Raw genomic sequence first — 9,334 nt, forward strand, 5'->3', positions numbered from 1 at the left:
TACCCAGGAAACAATTCACAGACCTTATGAAGATCAAAAAGAAGAAATGCCAGAATGTGGACACCTCAGTCTTAGAAGGGAGAAAAAAACCAAAAACAATCACGGGAAGAAATATAGTAACAATTAGAGGAGCAGGGTTTGAAGAAAATATCATCCAGAGACTGCCACACCTGGGGATCCATCCCGCATACAGCCAAAAAACCCAGGCACTAGTGTTGATGCCAAGAAGTATTACTGGCAGGGAGCTGGTATGGATGCCTTTTCTGATGCTCTGGCATAGCTATATTGATACAGAGGAGAATCTTGCAGCTAACCATTGAATTGAACAAGGGAACCCCAGTGGAAGATTGAGAGAAAGGACTGAAGTAGCTGAAAGGATTTGCATCCCCAGGGGAAGAACAACATTATCAAGCAAGCAAACCCTTCAGATAACCCAGGGACTAAAACATCAACCAATGAGTACACATGGAGAGACCCATGGCTCCAGTTGCACATGTAGCAGACGATAGCATTGTCAGGCATCAATGGGAGGAGAATCCTTTGGTCCTGTGAATCCTTGTTTTCTCAGTGTAAGGGAAGGCCAAGTTACTGAAGTGGGAGTTGGTGGTTGGGTGTGGGAGCATCTACATGGAGCAAAGGGAGTAGGAGGGGGCATGTGAATGGGGGGAAGGGAATAACATTTGAAATGTAAATACAGAGAATAATCAATGTTAAGGATAATAAAAGGCTTAATTTTATATTTTCTCAGTATACTAAGATGAGATAATCAGCATTTGTTAGTGTCATTAAATTTGAAAACACAGTTCTATTGAAATTTCTAAACTAACAAACAGTTCATAAAGATCAGAGAATTGGAAAAATGACTGTTTAATCTTAGGGTTAGATTCAAAGAAGAGCCAAGGAAAACTGGTCCAAATAAAATGATAATTTTATATTGTCAGTATATAGGAAGCTAGGGACTATTTCTTTACCGACACTTTACCGTTTTTAACACTCTTTACAAAGACATGGCCAGATAGGCTTTGATAATTTTTCTGGAATTATTTATGTGTTTATATTTATTTTTATGTTTGGTCTCTTGCTTGTTGAGACAAGGTCTCATTATCTACCTCCAGTTTGCCTGGAATATTCTGTAGACTAGGCTAACTTGTTACTCATATAGAGCCATCTGGATCAACCTTCTCAGTGGTATGATTAAAAGCATGTTCCGTCAAATCCTGTGACATTGATTTTTTGGATAACTACATACATGTATACTATTCATCCTGGTTACTCAGTCCCTACTACCCATTGGATTGAGGCTATCCACTGAAACCTGGTGGAATCACTAGTGGGTAGATAACTAAAGGCAATGACTCCCTCTTTCCTTAAATATGTTTATGAAAATAGTCTAGTAGTAGTAATAGTCGAGTCTCTCCTCAGTCCTTATCTGGCTGTTCTTGGTTAGACCCAGTGCAGTCATTTCAAAGTTCTTGTCTACAATTTGTAACGAATGTATATTGCTGATGGATTTTTGCAATTATTTTTTTAAAATATCAAACAGAAGTTGAAAGCCATAAACATTTTGGTGGTAAGATGTTGGAACGTGGTCCAAGAATGGGTTCCTGAGAAGAGAATTCTGAGTGCTTGTGAGAAAACTTCAACAACAACCAAAACAAACAAACAAACAAGACAAAAGTCTGGTGACCTCGGTTTGTTCAAAATACAGAATTGTCTTTGGAATGTGTTTTCTTAAGCCTCCCACATATATCAAATATGAGTGAGTTTACTTCATATTATTCACTATTGCTTGCTGCTGTTATGCAACTAAATATTTAAATTATCCTATATGTATATATGCATTTATAAAAATATGTTTTTTCCATGTGTGGCTTGTCCTTGTGATGCATTCAGCTTGAACTCATTCGTGTCATCCATATCCATCTTCACCCTCAAGAATATAAATGGTCTGATGCTCTAAATATAGTTACCTATTTATGAGACTTCATTCTGCCCCATTTATTTGCCCCATTGTCCATGGTTTCACTGCTTTTAGGGTGGTGACTCTAGAAGAGTTGCATAGTTGCAATGGCATATGAATTAAAATGAGAAAAATATATCTATAGTGTCAACTCTTCTACTTAATAATAGCCAGAGGTAAGATACTTAGATATTTTGCACCTTGGTCTCTTTACCCTTAAAATGATGACATTTTTATTATGAGATTTACATGAAATAATATAGAAAAATTATGTTGTACATTTCCCAGATTAATGTTATTACTATTTCAGTATTATTAATCTTATACATAGACAAAATAATCATTTGACATATATTTATGAAGTATTTGTTACATAATAGGTATTGTGCCTTATTTTAACTATCTATTAAAATATAGCATGATAGTACCTATAATCATAGGAGGCTGAGGTAGAAAAATACCAAGTTCAAGGCTACTATCAATGAAAAATCAACTGAGATAAAGATAAATATTTTTCAATCTCCAAAAGACAAAGAAATAGATAAATCAATTGGTAAAGTGGAGAATTAAATTAGATACCTAGTGCCTATGTTAAAAATAAGCCATTATGATGGTATATGCTTATAATCCCAGAGCGGGGGAGAGGCAGAGAGAGTATCCTGGGGATTTTTTGGTCATCCTAGCCTAGCCTATGTCAACAAAATGAAATTTGGCACTTATAAAATAATACTCAGGGTTACCCTCTGGCTTCCAAATGCATATTCATGTTTGGAAGTTTAAATATGTGCATATACACACAGAGAGAAGAAATCTGGTCATGTGACACAGTATGAATGAATTTAGAGGAACATATGCTAAGTAAGATGCAGTCATGGGAAGAAAACTGATGAATGATTCTACTTATATGAGATATCAATAAGAGCTAAACTTGCTGCTGGTGAGATGGATTGATGGATAAAGCATCTGCTTGTGAGCACAATTCCCTAGAATCCACATTAAACTAGATTTGGTAGAGTACGTCTGTAATCCCAGTGTGCCTATGGCCAAACTGGAGATAGAGACAACCTAATCCCCAGAAGCTTGAGGGTAACTAGCCTGGTGTACATAGTAATGAAGTAATTTCAAACTATTGTGGTCACTTCATCAAAGAAAAGTATAGTTTTCCAATTGCCACTTTGCAGTGTGATTTATTTACCTGGAAATACTTCAAATTAAATATCGCATATCATTTGAGAAATAATCACTCCAGTCATATCTCCCACGCTGCAACAAATATCAACCAGCCAGACCTTCCAGAACTCCCAGGGACTAAACCACCAACCAAAGAGTACACATAGAGAGACCCATGGCTCCAGTTGCATATGTGGCAGAGGATGGCATTATCTGGCATCAATAGGAGGAGAAGTCCTTGGTCCTCTAAAGGCTCATTTTCCCAGTGTACAGGAATTCCAGGGTGGTGAGGTAGGAATGGGTGGGTTGCAGGGAGAGCATCCTCATAGAAACAGGGTGAGGGGGATGGAAGTGGGTGAGGAAAAAGGGTATAACATTTAAAATGTAAATAAATAAAATATCCAATATTGCCAAAAAATGAGATATATGGACTAGGGAGATGAAACAGCTCTTAAAAACACTGACTGCATTTTCAGGGGTCTTGAGTTCATTTCCCAGCAACTGCATCGTGGCTCACAACCATCTGTAATGGGATGCAATGCCCTCTTCTGATGGGACTGAAGGGAGAGACAGTGTAATCATATATATTAAATAAATAAACCTTTTAAAACAGAAAATGTAAAAGTGAAAAAAAGAGAAGATTAATAAGAGATTCTTCCTAAAAGTTTACTAAAGAACACAGTATGTTGAAATATTGACTGTAAACTGTTCAATTTTGGTCGTTATTAGAAGCAGAAATATATATATATATATATATATAATTGTTTTGATATGGGAGTACATGTAGACCAGTGCATGTGGGCAGTTGAAAATGTTTGGGAGTTGTTAGATGTATTTTTTGTAGAGGAATTTGTGTGCATTTTATTGTATTTGAAGGAATTAAACTCCAAGTACATTGCTGTGTGTATATATGTGTTTAGCCACAAAATAGATGGGGTTTTATAGTTCAAACTGTCTCTTATTCATTCGTGCATCATTAATGTTAATAAGACATTTTTCTCAGCTGATTGTGGTGGTGCCTGCCTTTAATACCAGAACATATGAGACAGGTTAAGACACATCTCTTTGAGTTCAAGGCCAGCCTACTCTACATAGTGAGGTCCAAGACAGCCAGAGCTACATCTTGGTAACCTGTTTCAAAAACAAACAAACAAAACCCATCTTTTTCTCATATTGTTTCTAAAATATGATGGGTAGTTTATACTTATTCTGGATTTCAATTTGAATTCAGCACCCACATGAAACTAATAGCTATCATATTGGGCAGGCTTGGTTGGAACAATCTATAATTACTGTTGAATTTTAGTTACATATACATTGTACTTTCTCAAGATACCAATAATTTGAAACAGTATTTCACATAACCCAGACAGGCTGTCTTTGAATTTGTTATGTCCTTATTAAGGATTTGGGGGTGGGGATGTTTTTTTATTTTGGGAGGTTATTTTTGGGTTTTGCCTATAGTTCTTTGTATAAAGCTGAGGATTTGTGTGGGCTTTTTATCATCCAATTTAGCGTGTCTATTGGTGTGGTTTCTGTCTACCTCACATCTGGGCAATCACGTTAGTGAGATTTATAGGTGTAGCTTCTGATACTGCTAGAAGTTTCAACATCTCAGCAAACTTCCTGATCCTCTGTCTCGTACAATCTTTCTGTTCCCTATACTTCCATGTCTCCTGGGCCTAAGGTGAGAGAGTGCTTTGTAGATATATCAATTAAAATGATCAAAATTAACATACACATTTCAATAATAACTTTAGAGATCAGTTACTTCAATTACCCAATCAAAAGACACAGAGTGACTGAATGGATAAAGAAATAAAATTCATCTATCTACTGCCTACAAGAAACAGTTCTTAGTTTTAAACTAGGCACCATCTCAGAGTAAGATGATGGACAAAAGTAATCCAATTAAACGGGACCAGAAAGCAAGCAGATATCACTATCTGCAGTGGTTTGCACGGGTATGGTTCCCATAGACCCCCGTGTTTGAATGCTTGGTCCATAGGGAATGGCATGAGTAGGAGATGTTGACTTGTCTTAGTAGGTATGGCCTTGCAAGAGGAAATGTGCTCCTGTGGGGATGGACTTTAAGGTGTCATATATGCTCAAGTCTGGCTAATGTGATCTAGTCTCCTCTGACTGCCTTAGAAATGCAGTCTGCTTCCACTGTCATTGGATCAAGAAGTCGTACTCTCAGCTCCTCCAGCACCATGCCTGGCTGCACATTGCTGTTTCCAATCATGATGATAATGAACTGAACTTCTGAAAGTGTAAGCCAGATCCAATTAGATGTTTTCTTTATAAGAGTTGCAGTGGTCACAGTTTCTCTTCAGAGCAATAGAAACCCTACAAGGCACTATCCTATTATCTGACAAAAATAACTCCATACTAAAACTAATCATAAACGATAAAGGAAAATCTTATTTTAATCAATGAATAAGTTAACCTAAGATATAAGTTTACTGCTGTAAACATATATTCAACAAGTTCTGGTACATCCAATTTCATAAAATAAAATATACAACTAGAGTTAAACACAGAGACAAACATCAATTAATAGTGGGTGATTTCAACATCCCAGTTTCTCCACTAGATAGATCATCTGGCAAAAACAGAGAGAAAATATCAGAATTAATTGACATTATATATCAAATGGACTTGAAAGATATATACAGAATATTCTGTCACAGCAACAAAGACTACACATTCTATTCAGCAGCACATAGAAGCTGTACCAAAATAGACCACATCCTGAGTCACAAAATAAATCTTACACATTAAAAAAGATTGAAAATTACTCTTTCTATCCTATATGAACAGAATGCAATGAAACTTAAAATTGAAAAAAACTAGTAAATAAAAACCTCTAGTAAATAATAAAACTCATGAAGATTAAACAATTTATTTTTGAATGATAACTTGATAAATGATAAAGAAAAAATCAACTAAGAAATAAAAAAGGATTTCATGAAATTAAATGAGAATGTAAACACAACATAGCAAAAGCTCTAGGACACACTGGAAGCAGTCCTATGAAGAAAATTTATAGCTCTAGCTGTCTATATTTTTTTAAAAAAATCAGAAAGAGCACAAATCAATGGCTTAATGATACAACTTAAAAAGTTAGAAAACTTAGAGAGTTTTATGTTTAAAACAATATCTTTTAGAGTTTCAAACAATATGTTTTTATTATATCCACCTCTCCCACAAACTCCTACCAGTTCCATCTCCCCCTTTACTGCTCACCCAACTGTGTGTCCTCTTTCTTAGTCTGACCATTAAGTCCAATATGTATTACCTAGTAGATATCAACATTCTGAAAAAAAAATCTTACGATTATGAACAATGGATGGAAGAAGAGTTTGGCACAATGCAATAGCAAACACAAGTGTGTTTATGTCACCAAAGTATCTCAGTAAACTAAACATACAGGAAACCCTCCTTACTTAAGGGATTATCTACTAATGTTACAGAGTATAATACTTAATGGGGAGAAATAAGAAATTTTATTCCTATCATGGTAAATAAGGAAAGCATATCCTCTCTTACTGTTACTATTCAGCAGAGTTTCTAATTAATACAATAAGATAATGTGATGGTTTGAATATGCTCAGCCTATGGGGTGGCAGAATTAGAAGATATAGCCTTGTATGAATAGTATAGTCACTGTGGGCATGGGCTTAAGACCCTCACCCTAGTTGCCTAGTAGTCAATTGTCCACTAGCAGCCTTCAGATGAAGATATTGAACTCTCAGGTCAGCCTGCACCATGCCTGCATGGATGCTGCCATGCTCCTTTCTTGATAGTGAACTGACCATCTAAATTTGTAAGCCAGCCCCAATTAAATGTTGTCCTTCTAGAGTTGTCTCAGTCATGGTGCCTGTTCACAGCAGTTCTAAGACAGATAATAAGAAGAAATAAAACACTTATTCAGACAGGGGAGAAATAAAACCCTGTACACATAGGCAGCATTGTTGACATAGGAAATTCCCAAGCCCTACATTTGCTGTAACTAGTGAGGAGAGTCAAACTTCAATAAACTAAAGACTTTTCCTCCTCTCTTTCTGTACTAGAAATTAGATCCAGGGTCTTGAGCATGCTAAGCAAGCAACTAACACCATGCCTCATCTCCATACCACAATCTTATTTTAAAATAAGCTTTGAGAATTTTATATATGTGTTTTCATCATATCCAAGTCAGTTGCTCTACTACAAACCAACAATAAACAAATGGGATTTAAAATAAAAAAATCCAAATGCTGTCAAACTGTATTCTACATATTGTGTTTATATCATATTTTTGTGCTGCTCTCAACTTTGGACAGAGAAGCTTCCTTTTGTTGTAAGTCTATAGTTAATGCTGAGTCTCATAAATGTGCATAATAGAAATAACATGGATTGAAAGGCGGCTCCAGACAGAAAGGTGGCTCGTACAGGCTGAGCAACTGGTGAGTGGGAGACCTAGGCTGCGGGGGAGCAGAGGGACCTCTGCGGAGTGCACACGAAAGGGCACCCCCTGCCCTGATCTGCCCTGTCCTACCCGATCCAGTAACCGGGAACAGATCTTAGGAACTTCTTTTTTTTTTTTTTTAAACGATTTTATTTTTCAAAACAAAGATAGATGTAAAGATTTTAAACATTTTTTGCTTAAAATTATACATTTTTGTCAGTACTGTTTTTTCAGACATTAAAATAAATTTTACATAAAACCATGTGAATATGTTTTTTAGTCGGTACTTGATTTTTTTCAAGGACTTGACAGTATGCATTGAAAACGTACTAGTTGCAATAAGCGTAAAGTACATGCAAAACAAAACGCAACATGGAAATAGTCAAAGTCTTCTTGTTTTGTGAATATATGTATAGTTTTTGTTTTCTTTATTTCTTGGACTTCATACAGTCTGTGAGTTGTTTCTGGGGGAGTGCAAGCCTCTGGGGTTAGCATCCCACTATCAGTGACTGCATATTATGTCTGTTCTTTTGTGACTGGGTTATCTCACTCAGGATGATCTTCTCTAGATGCAGCCATTTTCTTAAGAATTTGGTTAAGTCATTGTTTCTGGTGGCTGAGTAGTATTCCATTGTGTATATGTACCACAATTTTTGTATCCATTCGTCTTCTGAAGGACATCTGGGTTCCTTCCAGCTTCTGGCTATTATAAATAGAGCCGCTATGAACATTGTGGTGCATATATCTTTGTTGTGTATTAAAGTGTCTCTGGGGTATATGCCCAGAAGTGGAATAGCTGGGTCTTCAGGTAGTACTATATCCAATTTTCTGAGGTATCGCCAGACCGATTTCCAGAGTGGTTGTATTAGCTTGCAACCCCACCAACAGTGGAGAAGTGTTCCTATTTCTCCGCAGCCTCGCCAGCATCTGCTGTCATCTGAGTTTTGGATCTTGGCCAATCTGACTGGAGTGAGGTGGAATCTTAGGGTTGTTTTGATTTGCATTTCCCTGATGGCTAAGGATGTCGAGCACTTCCTCAGATGTTTTTCGGCCATTCGGAGTTCCTCAACTGAAAAAGATTTGTTTAGCTCTGTACCCCATTTTTTAATAGGGTTATTTGATTCTCTGGTGTCGAGCTTTTTGAGTTCCTTGTACACCTTAGATATTAGGCCTCTATCTGATGTGGTGTTGGTAAAGATCTTTTCCCATTCTGTTGGTTGCCGTTTTATTTTTTTGACGATGTCCTTAGCCTTACAGAAACTTTGCAATCTCATTAAGTCCCATTTGTTAATCTTTGACCTTAGAGCTTGAGCCATTGGTGTTTTGTTTAGGAAATTTTCTCCTGTGCCTATGTGTTCTAAGGTTTTCCCTACTTTCTCATCTAATAATTCCAGTGTATCAGGTTTAATGTGGAGATCTTTAATCCACTTACACTTGAGCTTTGTACAAGGAGATAAGAACGGGTCTATTTTCATTCTTTTGCATGTTGAGTGCGAGTTGGACCAGCACCATTTGTTGAATAGGCTGTCCTTTTTCCATTGAATGTTTACTGCTCCTTTGTCAAAAATCAGGTGACCATATACATGAGGGCTCATTTCTGAATCTTCTATTCTATTCCATTGATCCACTTGCCTATTTCTGTACCAGTACCATGCAGTTTTCAGCACAATTGCCTTGTAATATAGCTTGAGGTCAGGAATAGTGATTCCCGCTGATGTTTTTTTGTTGTTGAGGATGGTTTTCGCTATTCT

This window comes from Micromys minutus, assembly GCF_963924665.1.
Source record: "Micromys minutus genome assembly, chromosome: X".
NCBI lineage: Eukaryota > Metazoa > Chordata > Mammalia > Rodentia > Muridae > Micromys > Micromys minutus.